We start from the raw sequence: 25,659 nt of genomic DNA, 5'->3' as shown, positions 1-25,659 counted from the left end.
GAGGGTTGCGCTGCTCGGAACAATAAGCAGTTTGTGTGACATAAAACATGTGAAGAAATACTGCACGTTATCACATGTGTGATATATGGCATCTCGTTGAGTTGAGACAGGTTTTACGTTGCACGATCTGGTTGATGAATCAATCTTCGGCTGAGGGAGCATAAAAATCTTCTACCCTGGGGTACTGTTGGTAACTTGCCGTTGCACTGCGAGTCGTGTGGTTGTACGCCTCTCTTGGATAAGGTTACAATTTTAGGTAAGGCTAAGACGCAACGTCAACGGGAGATTATTGAGACAATTCATTCAGCAAACTGGGTCCTGACAAATGTGTTAGCGCAGCCTCAGTTTATCTCACCAGGAAAGAATGTTTATTTTTAGCAAAAAGGTGATTTACTCAGATTAGTTTGCTGGAAGCTTTTTGTTTGTTATCTGCGCATGCGTTGTACGGACGTGGAAGGAAGGGTCTTCCGAAATAAACGTCAGTTGTTATTGCCACGTCTCTGCTCTCTGTCTATGTTTCTACTGGTCAGCCTCTTCTAACTTGGACGTTTTGTGGCTTTTGTAGTCTACTAAGTATCTACCAAATTGCCCAACAAGCAACTATGCTAAATATGTTACCCTTAACGTTCGGAACGTTGAGTTTAACCCACGGTGCCACGTAAGGCTCAACTTCTTGGCTTAACAAGCGTGTAAAGGTTCACACTTGCCACTTATTCTGGAAAGGGGTTCACTTTCTGTTGACTCGCGCGCAGTTATGAAGGTAGCACCTGCAGTTAATTGTTACGTAAATGCATACGGGGGCTTTCTATTTTCTGCTCATCTTATCTTATAGCCTTAGCAGAGCCACGGCACTCAGCTCTAGTATATTTCACAACATTTACCGGCGAAAATTACTAGTATTACTATTTTCAGACTGACAATTCTAAATGCCGCGATTGTGCTCTGCCACCACTTGAATGAGCATAGCGGTGAAGCTGACTTGTGATGCCCTATGTGTAAAACGGCAGATGTTCGCTTACACATTTTTAGGCTGAAAGGACGTTGAAGGGATGTCAATGCCAGACGTTTGATATATTGTTCGGGCGTTTAATTTTGTGAAAAAATGCATTAAAACATGTAATTTACACATTCCTAAGCACCAATTTGTCATCGGCAAGAGGTCGGCGAGAGGTCTGTGACTGGCTGTGAAGTGGGTGGTCCGGCCTTGGCCACCAGCGTAGGGCTTGTCTTGGGAACTGACATTTGCCTCACGCCGGCAGACGTCGAAACACAACGTAGGCCCGACCGCATTAGCCGACAAGCCCGAGTGCGTGCCACATGCGGGTTGACCATGGCCCGACCTTACATAAGCGTCGATTTACCGACAGCTGCAGGTCGGTTGCCAACGTTACTTGCTGTGCTTTTTTTTATTTTGCGCACATGACATTGCCTGAGTGCACATATACGACGAAATTAAAAACCTCTAAAGTCGGCACTTCTTAGCACGTAAGTATGCAACACGCAATAAAAGAAAGATGCATGTAAGCTTCCTCAATTTACATGTTTATTCCACAGTTGTATAAATGCGCTATGTTTTCATGCAACACTGTTCGCATGGGACGATTTGCAGCAGGCCTTGTGCAACCGAACTATGCAGTCGATAGAGTGGTATTCCTGCTAGATCAGTTCTCTTTTTCGGTCAATTTTCGTGCTCTTAGTCGTGAATACGTATTCGGTGTGGGACGTTTTACCACCGAAATGGGAGGCTTGTATCTCTCTGTTGCAGGAAAAAGCTGAAAGAACAAACAGAATGATTGATACTTAGAGAAAGGAAGACTATTCGCATGACTAGTTGCGCAGCCGCATGCGTTTAAAGTACGCACAATTCGACAAAACAATTCTATTTTGCCGAAACACAAATAAAAAAACTGTCCACTTACAATAATTGTGTTAGTGTGTTGATATTCTGAAACGTGCTAGTTTCCTCGTAATATGTCGCTGGAAAACAAACAGTACAACAAGTAAACTAAGTACAACACATCTTACCTTTAAGGCTGGCCAGGCATATATTTTTCAGTCGTCGTTTACAGCTCATTTTCAACCTAACGTATCATAAAAAATTTGCGTAGGACTTTAACAACCAAGCATGCATCCTACCAGACTTCCCTTCAGCACGGTAAGACCAATACATCACTCTACCTACACTTTTTGCAGTAATTGTTGCAGTGCTCTCTAATGGAAAAGAATAGCAATATTTGTCATGGTCTTGCAATGTAAACAAACTAAAAAAAAACACGAAAGGTTCCCGTAAAAGATCAACGACGATCGATACAGCAGCCATTCACTTGAACCACTTTATTCATCAGCTAGAAGAGGCTACCGCGTATCAAAGTAAATTTTTCCGAGAGACAAAACTCGCAATGCGTGAGGAAACATTGCCACTTACGTGTACGCATGAAAACCTCGGCGGCGGGACGCGGCTGCCTTTCTCAATGCATGATGGTGGTGGTAGTGGTTAGAAAATGAGAAAAGGCACCTAATTTCTGCAGCCCGGTCGGGAGCAGGGCGCAGCAACTCGTCGGTGCCCCAAGCGTTGTCTTCTTCCCAAAGTGGCGACAAAAAAAAAAGGTTGGGAGAAAAATTGAAAGGCCGTCGTCTCCTTCGTGTCCCTTTTTCGTCGTTCTGCTCTCGCGCTACAACTATCGCCAAACTCACGCCAGCCCCCATCGGCGCACAAACGCATTCCGTTCCTCCTTTCAGGTCTTCGTTCTCTAGGAGAGACCTGACGTGTGTTTTCACAGCCTCTAGAAAAAAGCTTTTTCATCCAGCGGCCGTTTGTGGTGTATACGTTCTCTTCCTAAAGCCGAACCACAAGACCCCTAACTCTTTTTGCATTCTTTCGAAGGAACGGAATTTTCTGCTCTGTGTGGTGAGAAAATAAATATGATCACAAAGAGGGATGCTTCCGTCTTTTCACTGGCAAGGCCGGGCTATACTGTACAACCACGCAGTAGTAAACGCTTTTTTTTTTACACCTCCTTTTCCCCTTTCCGTGTTTCTCTGCTAGCACACGATTCCCGAGTTGACCTTGGCTTGCACACGCTGCGCTGTGCTCCCATCCCGGCTGCAGAAATCTGTTTTTATGTTTGTTTCCTTGGATAAATGGCTCGTACCCACTTTGGGGAATTGGTCAGGTGCCTTTTTCTTCTTCTAACCACTTCCACCACCACCTTGGCTTGTCTGTACTTTTCCTACGCTTTTAGCTTATAAACGACATAAATACATTGTTTGAGCCAAACTTGCTTACGCTAAGTGATCTAATATTCACGTAATCAAATATTTGAGGCAGAAATGCACCGTTTCTTCAGCCACTTTTCTTAGAAGAATACGCTGTTGTATTGAAGAAAAAGAAAAGCGTAGTTGAACATCATTCGCACACACACACATATATATCGAGCCTACGACCCTCGAATAACGTGTTCTAGGCTCTCGAACGCGTTATTCGAAGGTAGCCTGTAGCCATAGTGGCAAGTATATATATATATACTCGCCGCTATGGCTACAGATGGCGCTGTCTGACACTCCCACGTTTCAATTCACATATAAACCAAATAAAGTAGCTGGAGGTATAGCCACCGTGATAGCTCAGTGGTTGCAGCATCGAACGTGTTGTTCGAAGGTCATTGCTTCTATTGCAGCTCACGGCAAGTTATTTTTTCACCCACTTTTCTTGATTGATTGATTTGTGGGGTTTAACGTCCCAAAACCACCATATGATTATGAGAGACGCCGTAGTGGAGGGCTCCGGAAATTTTGACCACCTGGGGTTCTTTAACGTGCACCCAAATCTGAGCACACGGGCCTCGACATTTCCGCCTCCATCGGCACCCAATTTTCTTTCTTCTTATTTAAATTACATTGGTTTTAATAGCTTCACCTATACCTTCCTTCGCATTATTGTCTGTTGAATCTCAATATTATTGTGCCAAAACACGAAAAAAAAAAAACAAGCCCTTAGGTATACACTTCTTTCCCTTAATCATTAACGAGGGTCTCGTACTGGCAGACTTGGTACCGTTAGGCTGTATACAACCTTTCAGGACAACCTTTGAACGAAGTTACAGAATGTAAGTACCTGGGTCTTACCATAACTAACACTTTAAGTTGGAACAAGCACATTTCAGACATTTGTGCGTCATCCTTTCGTAAACTGAGCCTTTTAAGACATAAGCTCAAACATGCTCCTGCAAGTGTTATAATGCTAGCCTATACATCTATTGTAAGACCTAAATTGGAGTATGCATGTATAATCTGGGACCCTTACACAAAAACTAACATTCATGCACTTGAGATGATTCAGCATAAAGCGGTTCGGTTTGTTTACTCTAAATACCGTTCGAGCGATTCCCCAACCCAACTCATGAGAGACCATAACATACCAACCTTAGAACTAAGACGTAAAATCCAAAGATTAAAATTTCTTTATCTTCTCAAGAATAACAAATTGTCAATGACACCAGAACAATACATCCAACCACTCACCGCTCGCAGAACAAGACACCGGCATGCCGACTCTCTAACGTCCTTCAATGCTAGAACTAACATTTTCAAATTCTCCTTTTTCCCGCGCACTGTAAGCGAATGGAATCAATTACCAGCATTATTCATAAATAGCATAGACTCAATTGAACATATTGTATCTTGACCTGTATTGTTAAAGTGTTAAATGTCTTTCTTATTCATTGTTTGAGTTATGTCCTTATTCTTCACGCTTTTCATGTTCTTGATCTTCTGTTGTCCTTATTACGAGCTTTGTAAATACGTCCCTCCTGCTTGGGCCCTTCACTGGGCCTGCAGTATTATGTAAATAAAAATAAAAAATAAGAGACTATTGGTCAGCTGCCCGCTCATAATAAGTTCACGTCTACGTGATTCCACACAGGCTCATAAAAGTGTGTTCTACACTCGCCGCTAAGGCTACAGATGGCGTTGACTGACGCTCCCGCGTTTAAATTCACATATAAACCCAATAAAGTGGCTGGACAGATAGCTGCCATGGTAGCTCAGTGATTAGAGCATCGAACGCGTTATTTGAAGGTCGTAGGTTCGGTTTCAGCTCACGGCAAGTTATTTTTTACCCACTTTTCTTTCTTCTTATTTATATTTTATTGGTTCTAGCACAGTCCCTTAATACCGTTCTGGTCACGAAACTTCTCCGTCACTCTATGGGAGAGCTTGATATGGTGCCAAGAGCGGCCGCTACGCGGCGCAAGCCGTCCTAGGGGGGCCATCGCCCCGCTGCGCCCGGCGGAACGCACTGGCCGCGGCGGCATCCCGAAGGCGTTGTGTGGTGGCAGCTCGCGGTTTCTGCATCAGCGAAACGCGAACTTCATGTGCCAGTGCACCGTGCTCAAGGTGGACGGCATGAAAGTTCGAATGAACAATGCCTAAGACGTGCTGTGTGACGGGTTGCAGCTCCGGATACCGAAGCAACAAAGAAAAGGCGTCGCTCTTCTGTTTCCCAAGTAGCGCCGAACTCCGAGAGAAATGGAAGCGAGCTATACCGCGGTTGGAAGCTGGCGGTTTCAGCTTCGAAAGTAAGAACGTTCGGGTGTGCGAAAAGCATTTTGATGCTAGCGACGTTGTGAGAACCGACGAGCACATCCTGAACGGGGTGGTCGTGTCGCTTCAGCGAGAGAGACCGAGGCTTCGCACGAACGCCGTTCCAAGAATTTTTGACGGGCTCCCGGCGTACCTGATAAAGCCACAAACAAAATCGAGGGGCTATTTGAAAGTACCTAGCAGCCGTCTTCTTGCTCTCCTGAAAATTGTTGAAGAACATGTAGAGACGTACACGGTGCAAAACATTGCATGCGGTGACGTGTACGCGAGGATTGTTGAGGGCATTTTGCTCGACAGCCGCACAGCGTCAGCAAGTGTAGGTTGTCTGTTGCACTTTTTAGGGACAACAGCTGAGGTTGTACACTTTTTTTTTAAGATGTAGATTACATTTCTTCACTCGAGAAAAATACAAAGCCTCGCGGGCAACTGTGCGCAGTTCATGCCCTGCAAGTGGTGGGTGGAAGCCGCAGTGTTAAGCATAATGGCTGTGTATGTGAGCACGCCTTCCCATTTGTATATAGTGTTGTATATCTTGTATACATTACACTGTAATATTTTCGTACTATTCATATTTATCTGCATATAGTGTAAATAGTGTATATTCAAATACAGTTTATTTTAGGCAGTGAGCTAAGGCAGAGTGCAGCTGTTAATGAAACGAAATACACATTGTACAGTAGAGTCACAGATTGTGTAACATTGCTTAGAACAGCTGCAATAGTTTCTAGTGCTTTTCTTCTCCAAAGTGTTGCTCTCAGTGTATTTTGTGTAAATAAATGTTTTCCACCTTTCTCCCCATTACATGCACCATATGTTAATCTTCCATTCATAAGTACACACCTGACTACTAGGCGGCGTATCATTAGCACCTATTGCATGCCTTAAATCATAACCGCCCTTCCCCCCCCTCCCACCCAAAAAATAAAAACAAATGTGTGATGAGGTACCTCGGTAGTGGCAGAGGCGGCCAAGCGGCTAGCACTTGCATCAAAAGGAACTTCCAGATTAGGCTGCTGTACTTCCGTTCCCGGAGAAATCATGGGTTGTCGGCCGGTAAATAATAATGCCCTAAACAGTAAACACAAGGAAACGTCAAGCGGCGGATGTCCCGTGTAAACTGCGTGGAAAGAAGTGATCAATCAAATGTTGGGCACGTTTAGAGCGGTCGCGAAAGCCCTCGGCATCGAAAGTCCCCGCGTCAAAAAAGCGATCGGACAAACGTGTGTCCAAAACAACTGCGCATTTGGGTATAAACTCAATTGAAAGGTCTGGAATAAAACTTCTGGCTCAACCATTCAGTTCATTTGAATACTTGGGTAGTAGCGCGCGAGAGGCGAGCCGGATATAAACCAATGTGATTGCTCCTGTACTAACCGGTCGTGTTTCATTTCGTTCACCTTCCTCCCCCTATTAGCGGCCCTACCAGAATATAAAGCTCACCTACCGCATAAACATAATCGCCCTTTGGCCGGGCGCAAATACAAACATGTTGTCGAGCAGATCAAGCAGTAGCTGCTCGCATCAAGAGTATGGAGCATAAGCATCGTCTTTCAACACTTGCGAGCTATAGCTCGCAAGTACCGCTTCGAGGCATCGTAAGTATGCATATTATTGGGCTATGAGACAATTATTGACACAATGCGTTATCGCGCGGTGTGAGAACACTTTTAATGCGCTGCTGTTTATAAGGTGGGCCCGCACTTTCAAGTAAACTACGCGTGCGTTCCAAAGTAAACAGCTCTCATTTGTCGTCGACACTGGATCCCGTTTCAACTTATTTATCTGGTGGCATTGATGCGTTCAGAGACGTTTAAAAAAAGGTAACAGGAAGAACAGCACGCACATAATCGCGTCGAAACGTCGGCCACAGTGCGCATACAAGCCCAGCAGTGGCGGCGGCTTGTGGCCCCCATACGACGGGTGGCGCCTCTAGCGACAGATTTTGTCCCTATATCAACCTTCGGGCGGAGTTTCGTGACCAGAAAAGCATTGAAGGACTCTGGTTCTAGTAACTTCCCCTATACATGTCTTGGCATTATTGTCTGTTAGATCTGATTATACTTGTGTCAAAACACGGAAAAAAACGAGCCCTTAGGTATACACTTCTTTCCTCTTTCCGTTGTATATATATAATAAGGGAAAGAAGTGTATACCTAAGGGCTCGTTTTTCCGTGTTTTTAACACAATAATAATGAGATATAACAGACAGTAATGCCAAGGAATGTACAGGGGAAGTTATTAACATTAATGGAATGTAAATAAGAAGAAAGAAAAGTGGATGAAAAAATTACCAACTGTAAGCAGTTGGTAATTTCTTCTTTTTACATTCTTCTTCTTTTTTACATTCTTCTTCATTTTTACATTCTTTCTTCTTATTTACATTCCATTAATGTTAATAACTTCCCCTGTACATTCCTTGGCATTACTGTCTGTTATATCTCATATATATATATATATATATATATATATATATATATATATATATATATATATATATATATATATATATATTTATTTATTTACAAGTACTGCTGTCCCATGCCTGGGACATTGCAGGAGCGGGTACAGAAAAATGAACGAAAGCACAGAAACAAACAATAGTGCGCACAAATTTATGTGACTAACACATAAAATATTTCCCGAACTCTACAGTGTTCAGTCTACACAATGCACCATCAAGCTTGTTCCAAATTTCCACCACACACGGAAAAAAAGAGAATTTGAAACAATCCAAACGAGACCTGAAGGGTACAAGGTTCAAAGCGTCTGTACTACGTGTTGTACGCGCTGGTATATCAGCGAAATATAAGGGTGCGTGAACGCGGGTCATTTTGTGTACAATCTTGTGCAACAAGATTGTACACAAAATGTCTCACGTGTACGGCGGTGTTCCAGTGAATGAAGTGACAACAAATGAGCATGTGAAGACGGGTAGAAGTCCCGATCATAACGGTTAAAAACGAACCGTATAGCCTTATTCTGCACAGATTCTAACCTGTTTTTATCTTGCTCAAGATGAGGCGACCAAACCACAGAGGCGTACTCGAGCATCAGTCTCACTAGTGTCTTGTAGGCAGTTAACTTACAATCTTTCGTCGAGTTTTTCAATCTTCGCTTTAAGTAACCAAGTTTCCTTAGAGCTTGACAAGTTATCTGATCAACATGTTTGCCCCATTTAAGGTCATGTGTAAAGGTGATGCCTAGGCATTTGAATTCACTCACATGTGCTAGGGTGGACCCATTGTAGTTATAACTGAAACTGAGAGGCTGTTTTTATTTGAGGAAGTCATAGCTACAGTTTTCTTGCAATTTATGGGCATTTGCCACGTTGAGCTCCAATCACAGAATAACGTGAATACGTTGTTGAGGACTGACTGGTCTTGAAAGGTAGTAATGCAGTTATACAGTACACAATCATCGGCATACAGACGTATGTTTACAGGGAATCCAGAGATGACATTAACAACATCATTAATAAATATAATAAACAAGAGAGGCCCTAGCACAGAGCCTTGCGGCACACCGGATGTGATTTCAACAGGGGATGACTGCACCTGGTTGAAAGTAACGAACTGAGATCGAGAACGCAAGTAATCCGCAATCCAACCGAGTAATTTAGAATCTTTAAGAAAGGAACTAAGTTTTAGAAGTTTTTTATGGCATACGTTGTCGAAAGCTTTCGAGTAGTCTATGAAAATTGCGTCTGTCTGACCCCTTTTGTTAAGTTTCAATAAGTATGGCATCATCACAACATGTCAGTATGGTTTTCAGAAAAACAAGTCTACTGAACAAGCGTTAACGATTATTAAAGATCAAATAATTACAAATATGGAAAATAAGAAATTTACGCTTGGTTTATTTTTGGACTTAAAAAAAGCCTTCGATTCAATACATTATGATATATTGTTACGGAAACTATCACGGTACGGCATACGTGGGGTCACCCTTAAGCTATTACAAAACTATTTGCATAACCGGTACCAACTAGTACAAATGAAGACAGCCACATCAAGTCGGCTTCAGTTGACCCAAGGAGTTCCGCAGGGTTCTATACTGGGTCCTTTGCTCTTTTTGCTTTATGTTAATGATATTGTATGTATACCCGCCTCACCACAGCTTATTATGTATGCAGACGACACAAATGTATTTTTCACATCAGATCACTTAGAAATACTAGAAAAAAATGTAAATGAATATATGACGTCACTCTCAAACTGGCTTAAACAAAACAAGCTACAGTTAAATGCCAAGAAGACGACATATATTATATTTCGCCCAATAAATAAACATGTTAAATATGACATAAAGATAAGCTTTGACGGGAACATCATAAAACGAGAAAAACATCAAAAATTTCTGGGGGTATGGTTCAGTGAAGACTTAACGTGGAATGTCCACGTTAATCATTTAGTTAGGCAACTTGCGGGAACGGTAGGATGCCTGTACAGAATTGGTTCCCTCATTCCTCAGTGGCTGAAGAAAAATTTGTACAATGCCCTATTCTATTCGAGACTTTGTTACGGCGTACTAGTATGGGGTACCACAACAGCGAAAAATTATAACAAACTTATAATGCTACAAAAGAAAATACTTCGCTGTTATGAAAATTACCAGGGTAGAATAGACCGTTTGCGCACTTCAGTGCTCTTTGATAAACATGAAATCTTAAAGGCAAACCAAATATATTATTTTAAACTGCTTCAAGAGGTACACAAAAATAAGTGGTATAAACAAAAAGAAAATGACCAACGTTATCCTGCAAGAAGAAACTTACAGCGTTTACCGAGAACCAGGACAAATTACGGAAAGCAAACACTGCATTACCAATCAACGCGAATAGTAAATGAATTCCAAAATGGCTTGCAGTTTGACGTCAGCCTAGGGACATTTAAAAAACAAGTTAAAGAAATTTTGATCAAAAAAGAAATAACTTATCATCACTAATCTATATTGTGTAAAAAGAGTAGGTAGAATGTTAATGTTAAGAAAGTAAGTAGTTCATTATGGTATACGATGCATCCATTTTATGTTCCTGCATCTGTATTATGCTAAGTGTATTATATGTTGCTTGTTTTTTTTTTATTCCTGTATTTCTTTTGTTAGCGCTCATGTGGTACATGACATGTTAGTTTTTGTTGCTTGTTTGTATCTGCAAAAAAAAAAAAAAAAAAAAGTGCATCTGTGACGAACTACAGGTGCAGAGGCCTTTGTCAGGCGTATGAAACGCCTTTTGCTTCTGTATCCTTTTTCTTGCCTTTCAAGAAATAAAATAAATTACTACTACTACTACTACTACTAAGTGATGTGGCAATGTCATGGGTGAATTCTAGGAGCTGCGTTGTTGTAGAAAATCCAGCTTGGAAGCCATGCTGACACCGGGACAGAAGGTTGTTTGCGTCCAAATACTCAACAATATGTTTATGAATGATATGTTCCAGTAGTTGACAGCTTGATGAAATTAGGGAAATCGGCCTATAATTTGGAATGAGCTGCTTTTATTGCCAGATTTAAATAACGGGACAACATTAGCTGCCTTCCAAAGTATGGGAACAGTGGCCGACGCAAACAATTTATTAAAAATGACAGTCAAGTAACGAGCGCACCATTCGGAGTACCACCTCAAGAACGTATTAGGAATGCCATCAGGACCGGAACTTTTAGTCACATCTAATTTTAGTATCAAATTGTGAACACCTGAACAAGAGATTGTGATGTCTGGAATTGTAGACTGAACAAAGTTGCAAGCATAATCTGGGATAGTGCCATCATCACGAGAGAAAACGGACTTGAAATAGTTCTTGAACTGGTATAGCGCATTACGGGGAAGAAGAAAAGGCCGAGCAGACCGACACAAGAGGACAGAGCACTAACTTCCAACTTCAGTTGGAAGTTAGCGCTCTGTCCTCTCGTGTCGGTCTGCTCGGCCGTTTCTTCTTCCCCGTAATGCGCTATACCAGTTCAAGTACGACGAACCAACTCGCCCAATCTTCAACACTCTTGAAATAGTTGTTGAAGCTTTCTGCAATAGTGTTAGAATCGGAGCATGATTGGTCATTTATAAGGAAGCAAGACTGAACAGATGACTTCGGTTTAATAGACTTCCTGAATTTGGTCGGGTTTTCTACCATAAACCGTGACAATGTATTGTTAAAATAAAATTTTTTCGCTTCCTGCATTTTCGCCTTCAAAGTATACTTAAAGAATTAAGCAGTGGTGATCGCGCAACTGACAAAAGAGGACGACCTTTGCGAAGTCGCTTTACACGGCGAATTAGTTGAATAATTTCCCGTGTGTACCACGGATGTTTTGGATTGCGTTTAATGCACTTTTGAGGCACAAACTTTGATATGCACTCCTGCACAATACCATGAAAATAACCAAGGAGCACATTTACATCACTGTGTTCACTGCTAGGAAAAAAAATCTTCAAAACTAGATGCCAGCGTATCGATAATAGAGTTGTCATCGGCACGACTAAAATCAAGCACACGCTTAAATTCAGGTCGTTTTGGCGGGCACACTATGTTGAGGCATGCAATTACAGCATTGTGATCAAACAAACCTGTGACAACCTCACTGAGGTATTCCTTTTTGCAAAATTCGTCGCTTATGAAGACAAGGTCAAGTATTGAATTTTCACGGGTAGGGGAAGTGACAATTTGAGTGAGGTCAAATGACAGTGCCATGTTTACGAGCGACTCACAAAGCTTTTTGTCACGACCGTAGGATGAAAAATTGTTCCAGTCAATGCACGGGGCATTGAAATCGCCAGTCAAAATTAATTTGCCTAGGTGAAGCTTGCGATGTAAAATATAGTTGGTAATATCAGAAAAAACGTCAGAAGTTTCGTTTGGAGGGCGATAAATAGCTCCTACAGCTCCTATATATATAAACGAGCCCTTAGGTATACACTTCTTTCCTCTTTCCGATATATATATATATATATATATATATATATATATATATATATATATATATATATATATATATATATATATATATATATATATATACTTGTTCGCACACCCTGACGAAGACCGGTCCACCGGTCGAAATCTTTGGTAATAAAATTAAGACAACCGCTAAGTTGTGTTTCTTCACTTCCCAAGTACAATTGGCCCACTGGGAAAACTTCCTCAATATATATATATTCAGGGTGTAGATGAAGTATATATAAACATTCTGGAAGAAATCTACAGGGGATCAACTGCTACCATAGTGCTTCATAAAGAAAGCAACAGAATACCAATCAAGAAGTGTGTAAGGCAGGGGGACACAATTTCCCCAATGCTATTTACCGCGTGCTTACAGGAGGTTTTCAGAAGCCTAGAATGGGAACAGTTAGGGATAAGAGTCAATGGAGAATACCTTAGTAACCTGCGCTTCGCCGATGACATTGCATTGCTGAGTAACTCAGGGGACGAATTGCAACTCATGATTACGGAGTTACACAAGGAGAGCAGAAAGGTGGGTCTTAAAATTAATTTGCAGAAAACGAAAGTAATGTACAACAACCTCGGCAAGGAGCAGCGCTTCGAGATAGGTAATAGTGCACTTGAAGTTGTAAAAGACTATGTCTACTTAGGGCAGGTAATAACCGCAGAGCCGAACCACGAGATTGAAGTAACTAGAAGAATAAGAATGGGGTGGAGCACATTCGGCAAGCACTCTCAAATTATGACAGGTAGATTGCCACTATCCCTCAAGAGGAAGGTATATAACAGCTGTATCTTGCCGGTACTTAGCTACGGAGCAGAAACCTGGAGACTTACAAAAAGGGTTCAGCTTAAATTGAGGACGACGCAGCGAGCAATGGAAAGAAAAATGGTAGGTGTAACCTTACGAGACAAGAAGAGAGCAGAATGGATTAGGGAACAAACGGGGGCTAAGGATATCATAGCTGAAATCAAGAAGAAGAAATGGACATGGGCAGGGCATGTAGCGCGTAGACAGGATAACCGCTGGTCATTAAGGGTAACTGACTGGATTCCCAGAGAAGGGAAGCGGGTTAGGGGGAGACAGAAGATTAGGTGGGCAGACGAGATTAAGAAGTTTGCGGGTAGAAATTGGCAGCAGCAAGCACAGGACCGGGTTAACTGGCGGAACATTAGAGAGGCCTTTGTCCTGCAGTGGACGTAGTCAGGCTCATGTTATTATATATATATATATATATATATATATATATATATATATATATATATATATATATATATATATATATATATATATATATATATATATATATATATTGCCGGGAATGTAATAACAGACAGCGACGAATCGACGTCTTGCTTGTTGCCCTCAGATCAGGACGCAAAAGCCCTCTTCTTTCTTTACTTCCAAGGGATTCCACCTACAGTTTATGGCTCATACCCATTACCTGTGACATTATTCCCTCTCCTCAAAAAGCATCGGCTCGATGATGATAATGAGCGTGGAGAAACAAATGAGAAAGAAAAGATGCTACCATGGAACCCAACAACTCCATCGTAAGGAAAAAAAATGGGCTGGTGTCATAGAAGTTTATTTATTTTTATTTTATTTATACAATACTGCAGGACTAGGGCGGCCTAAGCAGGAGTGGTTTGTTTGTATATCAATGATGAAAACCAGATTTAAACAGAAAAAGAAATACAAATTGAGAGCAAGAAGAAATAAGCAATGAACAATCGAAGAAAACACCAGAGAACAGGAGAGAACTAATCAGTGGAAATTTCAGACATATGGCACATAAGAAGGTAAAAAACAGGAAAAAAAGAAAAAAAAACGAAGCAAGGCAGCAATGATCATAACAGTAGCGTAGCTCAGATTTTACACAACTAGATATGGGAAACCAATCACAGGATACAGGCACCGTTACAAATTTATTCTGCGAGCTGGTAAACAACTGAAGAACATTATTTGATAAGAAGGTTTCAGATGGTAAGGCATTCCAATCACTTATGGTGCGCGGGAAAAAGAAATGTTTGAATTTGTTTGTGCGTGCAAAAATCGAGTTAAATTTTAAAGGGTGAAAGTTCCTGGTGGGTCTATGGGGCAAAGGGTTTAAATAAGGAGCGGGGTCTAGTGCAAGTTTACGGTTCCAAAGCTGATAAAGAAATTTTAGTCTTGTTATTTTACGGCGGCTCTGTAAGGTCATGATGTTGTTTGATTGCATTAAAGAGGTAGGCGAGTCATGTCGGCGGTAACGATTATATATGAACCGTACAGCCAACCTCTGAATTTGTTCAAGTTTGTTAATGTCTTTTTTAGTGTACGGGTCCCAAACGATACACGCGTAATCAAGACGAGGCCTGATTAGCGTGTTATATGCAAGAAGTTTAACATGGGAGGGGGCTTTTTTTAGTTTGGGACGTAAGAGGCCGAGCTTACGCCGAGTTGATGCACAAATTTTGTCGATATGCATTGACCAGGTTAGATTATTTGTAAATGTTAAGCCGAGATATTTAAAGCTATTGATTTGAGTAATTTCGACTCCCTTTACAGAGTAATTGAACATAACAGGACATTTTTTATTAGTTATGCGCATGTACACCGTTTTAGTTTGGTTAAGCTTCATTCCCCAAATGTCGCACCAATTAGATATTAAATTCAGGCTGTCGTTGAGGGTAATTTGGTCATTAGTTGATTCAACAGCTCTGTACAGAAGACAGTCGTCCGCAAATAAACGAATAGCAACGCTTTCGTGCACACAAGAGGTTATGTCGTTTATATATACCTTGGTCTGACAATCACTTCTAATTTGAGCTGGAAAACTCATATTGAAGGTATAACATCAGCAGCACTGCGGCGATTGTGGTTCTTAAAGCATCGCATGAGGCACTGCACCAGCAAAACAAAACTAGTTGCTTACACTACATTGGTACGCCCATTGTTGGAATATGCTGACGTTGTATGGGATCCACACACACAAACTGAAATATACTTACTAGAACGAGTCCAAAATAAATCCCTTCGGTTTATTTACCACGCGTATAGTAGACACTGTTCAGTCACTGAACTCCGTAATAGATCCGCCCTTCCCACATTGGAGTCGCGTAGAAAGCTACATCGCTTAAAATTCCTTTATAACATAGTCAACGGACACTCAGGACTCGCCTTTAACACTTACATGCAGTACAATACATCGCGGAAAACTCGGAACAAGCATGATAACACCATAGTGGTGCCACTTACAAAAACAAATTCTCGGCGATATTCCTTCTTTCCACGAACAATTTCCAACTGGAATGAACTACCTCATGACGTCACCAGCATCGCAGCGCCCGACGCATTCTTATCAGCTGCCACTGCCTGTCTGTAGTAAAAGCTGTCTGGTCGTATGTGCAGATTTCAATTCTTTTTATGATGTTTTTTCACTTCGTGTTAGGAACAAAATTTGGATTGTATTTTTGATACCGCTCTTGTGTTGCTCCTGTAACCCGAGTATTCATGTTCCACGCAAACCTGTTATGTGGTGATTTTATTTCTGTGCCGTGAAGAATAGTGTTATAAGTGGCTGCAAGTATGAAAGTTTGTATCACTCCTGCCTTGGCCACCAAGAGGTGGCTGGCAGTATGCAATAAATAAAAAATAAAATAAAAAATATACCAGAAATAATAATGTCCCCAGGACACTTCCCTGAGGCACTCCGGAGTTAACTGATCCAAGATCTGAAAGTGACCACTGACATCAACAAATTGTTTTCTATGTTCAAGGTATGAGGCAATCCACTTTATTAGAAGATGCGGGACATTAAGTGTATTAAGTTTATAGAGAAGACCTGAATGCGAAACCCTGTCGAATGCTTTGCTTAGATCTAGGAATACTGCGTCAATTTGGCCGGACTTGTCCAGAACTGAAGAAAAGGTATGCACAATAGAAACGAGTTGAGTGGTAGTAGATAGGCCCTTACGGAAATCATGCTCGAAGGGTACTCAATAAAGAAAAGTACTCATTAAAGAAAAGAGTTAGGACACAAAACAATCAAAAAGAAACGAAAGTGACAAAAAATAGTCATTGCAAGGTAAGTTAGTCCACGTTTGATGGCTGACGCGAGAAATATGGCTTGAGCCTTGACACATGCACCACATCACTTTGTGGAAACCGACGGGAACGTCTTGAGGTGCCCTCAGGGAGAACTTCATACGTAACGTCACTGAGTCGGCGCAGAACTTTGTAAGTGCCGAAGTAGCACCGAAGCAACTTTTCAGAGTGACCATGTTGTCGGATGGGAGTCCACACCCAAACTTGATCGCCTAGTTGGAAGGTAACCTCTCGGTGTGTAAGGTTTTAGCGGTGTGCGTCGGCCGTTTGGCGAGCCTGAATACGGCATCGGGCGAGTTGATGGGCCTCCTCGGTGCGTTGAGCGAACAATGCAGCGTCCGCGTTGAACATGCTCAAGTTGTTGGGAAGGAGCATTTCGTCGAGCATTGTAGGGACCTCTCGACCATGAACTAAGCGAAATGGGGTGAAACTTGTACTTTCTTGGACTGCTGCAAAAGTTGCGCAAGGGAGTATATCATCCCAGTTCTTGTGATCAACGGCCACATACATTGACAGCATATCTGCAATGGTCTTGTTCAACCGTTCAGTGAGTCCGTTTGTTTGGGGGTGATAAAAATAACCCCAAAAAGTTCTGGCAAATAATTTCACCCTACAACAAGTCTCCTAATCACATTACAATACACGATAGTGAACTAACGCCGCTTTCTGATGAAGCTTCCGCTATTGCTTTCAATGAATACTTCGCGTCTGTTTTTACACAGGAAGATTGTTCCAATGTGCCATTTGTTCCAGATCACCCTTTCGCTTTAATGGCCCCAATCATTGTCACTGCCGAAGGTATAGCCCAACTCATCACGAATCTTAAGGTTTCTACTTCATCAGGTATTGATAACATTAACTCTAAAATATTGAAGAACACCACAGATATTTCCAGCCGCTTCCTCTGTCTCCTATTTAACCAGTCGCTATCATCAGGCGAACTGCCCAAGGATTGGAAGATTGGTAAGGTGATTCCCGTATTTAAGTCCGGTGACAGGCACTCGCCCCGTAATTATCGACCCATTTCACTTACATGCATCTCTTGCAAACTACTAGAACATATCGTGGCTTCTCATATCTACGATCACCTTGAATCGCACAACTTCTTCTCCCATCAGCATGGCTTTAGAAAAGGCTACTCATGTGACACCCAGTTATTCGAATTCACGACTGACCTTCACTTTAATATGAACGCTAACGAACAAACTGATTGCCTCTTCCTTGATTTCGCCAAGGCATTCGATACTGTCCCTCATTGTCGTTTAATCTCTAAATTGGCCGCACTCCGTATTGATTCATTAATCCTGTCTTGGCTACGAAGCTTCCTGTCTTCACGTCAGCAGCTTACGGTGATCAACGACATTTCATCTAACCTTTGCGACGTCACATCCGGTGTTCCCCAAGGCAGTGTAATAGGTCCGTTACTTTTTCTAATATACATTAATGATTTGCCCGATAACCTTTCATCCACAGTTAGGCTGTTCGCTGACGATTGCGCCATATACCGCAACATTAAATGTTTTAATGATCATTCCGCTCTCCAAAATGACCTTGACCTAACCTTCCGGTGGTGCGAAACTTGGCAGATGTCCCTTAACGCCTCTAAATGCAAGTTAATCTCGTTCACTCGAAAGCATAACAATTCAGCATTTCACTATAAGATTAATGCCGTTGTGTCAGCTACACCATCTTACAAATATTTAGGCGTTCACCTTACATCGGATCTATCCTGGACTACGCATATAGCAGCTGTCTCATCAAAAGCATCTCAATCTCTCGGATATCTCCGCAGAAACTTGCGCAACGCTCCTTCTAACGTACGCGCATTATCATATATTACTTATGTTCGCCCACAGCTAGAGTATGCATCATCCACATGGTCACCATATCAAGATTACTTGGTACGTATGTTGGAAGCCGTCCAGAATAGGGCAGCGAGATTCATCTCCGGAAACTACGACTATCATTCAAGTATTACCCTAATAAAACAAGAACTTGCATTTCAGTCACTAGAAATACGCCGCAACATTGCTCTTTTATGTCTGTTTCATAGGTACATTTATAGTAACGAAATTCACTGTTTGCCACTTTATTCTCCTGCGCGCACTTCCCAGCGCATTCACAATGCCCGTAGTTTTATGCGCATTCATGGTCACACGCAGGCATTTAACTTATCATCACTACCTCGAGCCATTGTATATTGGAACGGTCTTCCCGATCATGTTGTATCCATTTGTAACCGTGAAATCTTTCGTGACAACCTGAATTCGTTGCACTCTAGCATTGTATAACGCTGTTGCACCTTGATTTTTGATTTTTGTAATCTTTTATATATGTATATATTTTTTCGTCTGCTTTTCTCCTTTATTGTTATTTTGTTTGTATACTGATGCCCCCCTTACTCAATGCCCTTCAGTGGACCTGTAAGGTATTTTGAATAAATAAATAAATAAAAATAACCCGTGGTTTTCCGATGTTCTGTGTACAACTTAGTCTCCGCACTTCTTGAAGCATCTCTGCGGTGAAAGCTGTACCACGATCAGTAATTATCACAGCTGGCGCTCCGTGACGAAGTACGATGCTGGTGACGAAAAACTGTGCAATTTCGGCTGCGGTAGCTTTGGGCAGGGCCTTTGTTTGACTGTAACGCGTTAAATAATTGGTAGCAACCACAATCCACTGGTTTCCAGACGAAGAGGTGGGAACTGAGCCGAGCAAGTCAATGCCAATTTGATGGAATGGTGTCTTCGGCTGACGATAGGCTGTAGTAGTCCTGCTGGTCGGACAGGTGGAGTCTTACGGCGTTGGCAGTCACGGCATGTGCGGACGTACTGCTTGACTGTCTTCGCGAGGCGGGGCCAGTAGTATGAGCGGCGAATTCTTTCCAATGTGCGCGTGTAGCCAAGGTGTCTGGATGATGGTTCGTCGTGACAAGCATGTAAATAATCGTCCCGAAGCGAAGTCGGCACAACCAGTAGGTAAGTAGCCTGGGTATGGTTGAAATTTTTCTTATAGAGGACTTCATCCTTGATGCAGAACGAGGCCAGTGAACGTGTGAAGTTTCGAGGAAGGCTGCGTTTTCGGCCTTCGAGGTAGTCAATCAGCGGGCTTAGCTCCATGTCGTCGCGTTGTTGTTGAGCCAAGTCGGTTGTTGATACAGATGAAAGGAATGTATCGTCCTCTTCAACGTCCGCGTTCGTACTTCCAATTGGTGCACGTGAGAGACACAGTGTGTTTGCTTCCTGACTTGTGAATGACTGTAACGTCAAATTCTTGCAGCCGAAGGCTCCAGTGTGCTAGATGACCGGAAGGGTCTTTGAGGTTGGCGAGCCAGCATAAAGAATGGTGGTCGCTAACTACCCTGAATGGTCGACCATATAAACAAGGGCGAAAGTTTGTTACAGCACAAACAACGGCTAAGCATTCTTTTTCTGTTGCAGAGTAGTTTTTCTCTGCAGATGATAGTGTTCGACTTGCATAGGCAATCATGCGCGCTACGCCATTTTGCCATTGAACCAGTACAGCTCCAAGTCCGACGTTGCTGGCATCCGTGTGTAGCTCTGTGGCAGCGTTATCGTCAAAGTGACCGAGTACAGGTGGGGCTTGGAGACGGTTTCGTAGCGTGTCAAAGGCGTGATGCTGATCATGACCGTAAACAAACGGTACGCCGTCTTTCGTAAGTTCATTTAGCGGTTCAGCGATTTTAGAAAAGCCTTTGACGAAGAGTCTGTAATATTCGCAGAGTCCCAGAAATCGGCGGAGGTCGCGCTTGTTCGTTGGGACAGGAAATGCGGCAACAGCTTTCGTTTTCTCGGAATCTGGGTGTATACCGGCGTGGCTGACAACGTGACCAAGAAATTTCAGTTCCTCGAATGCAAAGTGGCATTTCTCAGGTTTGAGAGAAAGTCCAACTGTTCGAATCGCCTGAAGAACTGCCTGTAAGCGCTGGACGTGCTGCTCAAACGTGTCCGAGAAGACGATCACATCGTCAAAGTAGACAAGACACGATTGCCATTTTAGCCCAGAAAGAACCGTGTCCATCATTTTTTGAAAAGTAGCTGGCGCCGAGCATAAGCCGAAGGGAAGGACCTTGAACTCGTAGAGTCCGTCAGGAGTAATAAAGGCGGTCTCTTCGCGGTCGCGCTCATCAACAGATATTTGGCAGTAGCCGCTGCGTAGATCCATGGGAGAAAACTAACGAGCATTGCGAATGCGGTCCAGCGAGTCGTCTATTCGTGGTAAAGGATACACGTCTTTCTTCGTGATCTTATTCAACTTTTGGTAGTCGACACAAAATCGCAGGGTACCATCTTTTTTCTTTACTAACACAACAGGGGACGCCCAGGGACTGGTCGATGGCTGGATGACATCGTCCTTAAGCATCTACTGGACCTGTTGGCGTATAACGTCTTGTTCTGCTACAGTGCACGCTGCCACAGTCATCGGTGGATTGGGCACGAGTCCGGCGAAGAGCTGCTTTTTTACCCCACGCATTAAATGCCGCACCTTCTTTTCCTCGGACATTGCAGGGTCAGCACGCTTGAAGGGTCGAAGCATGTTTTCGACAAACATCTAAACTCTCTCGTTGGGTCGTTGGTTTCGAGACGAGATAGCCTGCTCCGCTCTCTCTTTCCTTTCAGTTCTGCGGTACGCATCACGAAACTGTCGGCTGAACTCCTGCCACGTCGCAAAGGAACCCTCGTGATTCTCGTACCACGTTTTGGCAGAGTCTTCTAACGCAAAGTAAACTCTCCGCAGCTTGCGAGCTTCATCCCATTTGTTGATGTTGGCAACTCCATCGAACTGGTCAAGCCAGTCGTCAACATCTTCATAAATGTCTCCATGAAATGAGCGGGGTGTTTTCGGCGCATAAAAAACACGCGGGAGAAAAGAATAGGCATCATTGGTTTGACTCGCCTGGTTGGTAGTTGAAGTTGCCACCTCGTCTTGAGAGAGGGGACCGTATTCGGGAGATAGTCCTTGCAGGCGGTGACTGCTTCTTGCCGTGGGAGTTGTAGCTCTCTCCAAGTAGCTCGGTGTGTCGGCTGAAAATCTGCAGCCGAGCGGGCGCATTTACCCAGCACCTCCACCAGTGCCGCGAACGTAATAACAGACAGCGACGAATCGACGTCTTGCTTGTCCTCAGACCAGGACGCAAAAGCCCTCTTGTTTCTTCACTTCCAAGGGATTCCACCTACAGTTGATGGCTCATACCCATACCCATTACCTGTGACAATATATATATATATATATATATATATATATATATATATATATATATATATATATATGACGACCACTCATGATGATGAATATGTGTAAAGATAGTAGATGTGCTTATTGAATGCCTACACTAGCTCCCCCACCCCACGTGAAAGCGGTCATCCTGACCGTAGTTCTTGGCCTCAGTTTAAAGCGAAGAGGAACGCTGTATGAAAGGCTTCATGCGGGATACGTGGACTATTTCTGCTGCCCTGTAGTGGCGGTCCGTCGGAAGAAGAACGGGTGCCACGCGATGATTCACGGCAGACGTTTGCTTCAAGACAGTGTAGGGGCCAATAAAACGTAATTGAAACTTCTCGCACAGTGCGGGAGTGCGAATGGGTGTAAGGAGGAGGACTTCGTCGCCAGGGCTGAAAAACACGGCACGATGAGAGGCATCATATTCAAGCTTGCGATCCTGTTGCTTGGCTTCAGTGTCGACGCGAGCCAGCTGGCGTCAATGAAGTAGACGAGAAACGTATTTTTCACTTGAGGATGAACATGGTTTGACAGACGCAGAGAAGAACGAAACATCGAGGAAAGAAGAGGGGAAGCGACCATGGAAGAGGTAGAACGGCGAATAACCGGTTGTGCGCTGTACAGAGGTCAGCCTGTCTGCCTCACTGTATTTGGAGCAAAGGCCCTTTGTCAGGCTTTCAGCCTTTTGCCTTCGATCCATTTTCTGTACTGGCACAGAAATAAACAAATAAAGAAACGAACAACAAACAAACAGAGGTATTATACGCAAAAGTGACAAATGGCAAAATGGTGTCCCAGTTTATGTGGTCGGGTTTGATATACATCGCTATCATGTCTGACAGTGTACGATGAAAGCGCTCAGTCAGGCCGTTCGTATGAGGATGGTAACTGGAGCTTGTTTTGCGTATAGTGCCGGATGCCTTGAGCACTTCTTCGACGAGTTCTGAAAGAAATACTCTTCCACGGTCGCTCAGGATTACACGAGGAGCTCCGTGTCGAAGGATTATTGCTCGAAGGATGAAGTCGGCCACTTCCGAAGCTGATGCAGAAGCCACGAGAGCTGTTTCGGCGTAGCGGGTCAGGTGGTCGACAGCTGTAACTATCCATCGATTGCCCGTGATAATCATAGGAAGCGGAGCATACAGGTCAATGCCAACTACCTCGAATGGTTGCAGGGGACACGGAAGCGGTTGTAATTGTCCACTTCGAGTTTATGTAGGTAGCTTGCGACGCTGACAAAGGGCGCATGAGGCAACGTACTTCGCGACACAGGTGGACAAGCCCGGCCAGTAGTAGTGACATCTTATGCGGTAATACGTTTTCTGGAAGCCCATGTGTCCAGCAGACATGCCATCGTAATATGCCTTGAGGACTTAAGCCCGAAGAGAGCGAGGTAGAACGGGCACCCAGCGTTGACCATCAGGGTGGTAGATATGGCGGTACAGGACGTGGTTGTTGAGCTTGAATTGTGTCAGCTGTCGGCGAAGACGGGAGTTAGGGGGTCAGCAAGTCCCGTCGAGACGGTCGATGATGCGGCGACAGTAAGGGTCAGCACGTTGGTGCGATAAGAACAAACCACACTCGCTTGGAGAAGTTGGGTCCACAGTAGCTAATTACGAAACATGTAGGGAAGAGACGGCCGAAAGCTTCTCGAGTGCGGCAGTGGCGGGTTTGTTAAGTAGCTCCGATCAGAGCGGGCAACGCGAAAGTGCGTCGGCGTCTTGATGCTTGTTTCCCGACTTGTATGTGATCGTTAAGTCGTATTCTTGTAAGCGAAGAATCCAGCGACCAAGGCGGCCGGACAAGTTCTTGATTGTCGAGAGCCAGCACAAGGCGTGATTGTCCGTAACCACAGTAATGTGGCGGCCGTGGAGATAAGGTCGAAACTTTTGTATCGACCATACGACCGCTAGGCACTCCTGTTTGGTGATGGTATAATTATTTTCGGCAGGGGTCAGTGCACGGCTTGCGTATGCGACGACTTTCTCACGTGAAGATTTGTCTCGCTGTAGGAGAATTCCACCAATGCCTAGACTACTAGCGTCTGTATGCAGGAGCGTAGGCGCGGTTTCGTCGAAATGGAACAGGACTGGTTCGGATGTGAGTGCACACTTCAGTTGGACAAACGCCGCTTCACATTCAGGAGACCACACAAAGGCGACGCCTGATCCGAGCAACTTGTGCAATGGTGAAGCTATTGAGGCGAAGTCTCGAATGAATCGGTGAGAATAAGAAGCGAGGCCGAGGAAACTGCGCAAATCTTTGGCTTTTTCAGGACGCGGGAAGTGTTGGACAGCAGAAATCTTGTCAGGATCGGGACGAATACCGTGCTTGCTTACGATGTGGCCTAACACTTTAATCGTCTTGCTCGCAAAACGGCACTTCTTGGTGTTCAGCTGAAGGCCTGCGTTTGCAAGGCACGTAAGAACTTCGTCCACTCGTTGCAAGTGCTGAGGGAAGGTTGACGAGAAAATAACGATATCGTCTAAATAGCACAAGCAAGTCTTTCATTTCGAGCCTCGTAAAACTGTGTTGATCATCCGCTCGAATGTTGCTGGAGCATTGCAAAGGCCGAATAGCATGACGTTGAATTTGTACATACAGTATATATATATATATATATATATATATATATATATATATATATTGCCACCTGGTGTTCTGTGCCAGTGAACAGTGGGTCAGTTCTGTGCCGGTGAACGAGGAAGACGAAGACGAGCAACCCGTGCCAACGGAGACATCCTTCTTTGTCTCTGAGATTTTGGACAGTCGCGTTCCTTTGTACATTCGTTCGAGCTCTTAGCGCGGGACAACTGGTGGAGGTGCTGGGTTCCCTATGCACCGAACCCCTCCCAGTACAAGAAGCTCCAGCCCCATACCGGTGGTTACGCCTGTTCACCGTGCTAGTCGCAGGATCCGTGGACTGGAACCTGAGTTCGGACTTCTCTCAGAAGAGATGACGGCCCCAACTATTCCAGGCAGCGCCGTTCCAAGCGGCTCCAACACAGCCGGTATGCAAGGTGCAACGCCATTGCAATATACGCTGTTCAAACCACGAACGCCGAATGCCTTTCATGGTGCTGTCCATGAGGATGTTGAAGATTGGCTAGTCCACTATGACTTCGTTGCCGCTCATAACATGTGGGATGACACAGACAAGCTCCGACATGTCTACTTCAGTTTGAATGACGGGGCACGTGTTTGGTACGAAAACCGGGCAGGTGTGTTCACGTCATGGGTGGACTTCAAACGCCGGCTTCTCGAAACGTATGCAAGTCCCGATCGCTGAGAGCGAGCTGAACGTGAACTCCAGTGCCGTATGCAAATGCCAAATGAAGGCGTAGTAATGTATGTTGAGGACATGACGCGTCTTTTTCGACGAGCCGAGCCTCACATGCCGGAAGAGAAGAAGGTGCGATACCTGATGCGTGGAGTGAAGGAGCAGTTGTTCGGTGGTCTTGTACGCAGCCCCCCCCAAGACTACGTCAGAGTTTCTTGCTGAAGCCGTCCTGATTGAAAGCACGCTTCGGCAACGGACCCAGACGTACGAGCGACAAGTGAACTTTGCTTCTGCTACGGACTACATGGGTGGTTTTGGGGCCCACGTCGACTTCTTCCGAGAGCTCATACGCTCTGTAATTCGCGAAGAACTGCAGAAATTATCTGTACCCTCGGCGTCCACTGTCAGTTCTTTGTCCGGCATCGTCCGAGATGAAGTTCAGCAGGCACTACGAGAACCGTCCTGTCAGACAGAGCCGCAGCCCCTAAATGACTTCCCTCGCATGACGTATG

The 25,659-nt window shown here is 43.9% G+C and overlaps 1 long non-coding RNA gene across 1 annotated transcript in view; it reads right to left on the bottom strand.

The window, feature by feature from the left end:
• Nucleotides 1-1,521: 1,521 nt before the first annotated feature.
• LOC142786838 (uncharacterized) overlaps nucleotides 1,522-25,659 on the bottom strand; it is a 75,855-nt gene continuing 51,717 nt past the window's right edge. The window contains exon 3 of the long non-coding RNA XR_012889178.1: nucleotides 1,522-1,772. This is a non-coding gene — a long non-coding RNA (uncharacterized LOC142786838). The remainder of the gene's footprint in view (nucleotides 1,773-25,659) is intronic.

Source organism: Rhipicephalus microplus, unplaced genomic scaffold, assembly GCF_043290135.1.
Source record: "Rhipicephalus microplus isolate Deutch F79 unplaced genomic scaffold, USDA_Rmic scaffold_34, whole genome shotgun sequence".
NCBI lineage: Eukaryota > Metazoa > Arthropoda > Arachnida > Ixodida > Ixodidae > Rhipicephalus > Rhipicephalus microplus.
Note: the sequence above shows the minus strand (reverse complement) of the source record. Positions and strands in the feature narration are given on the sequence as shown.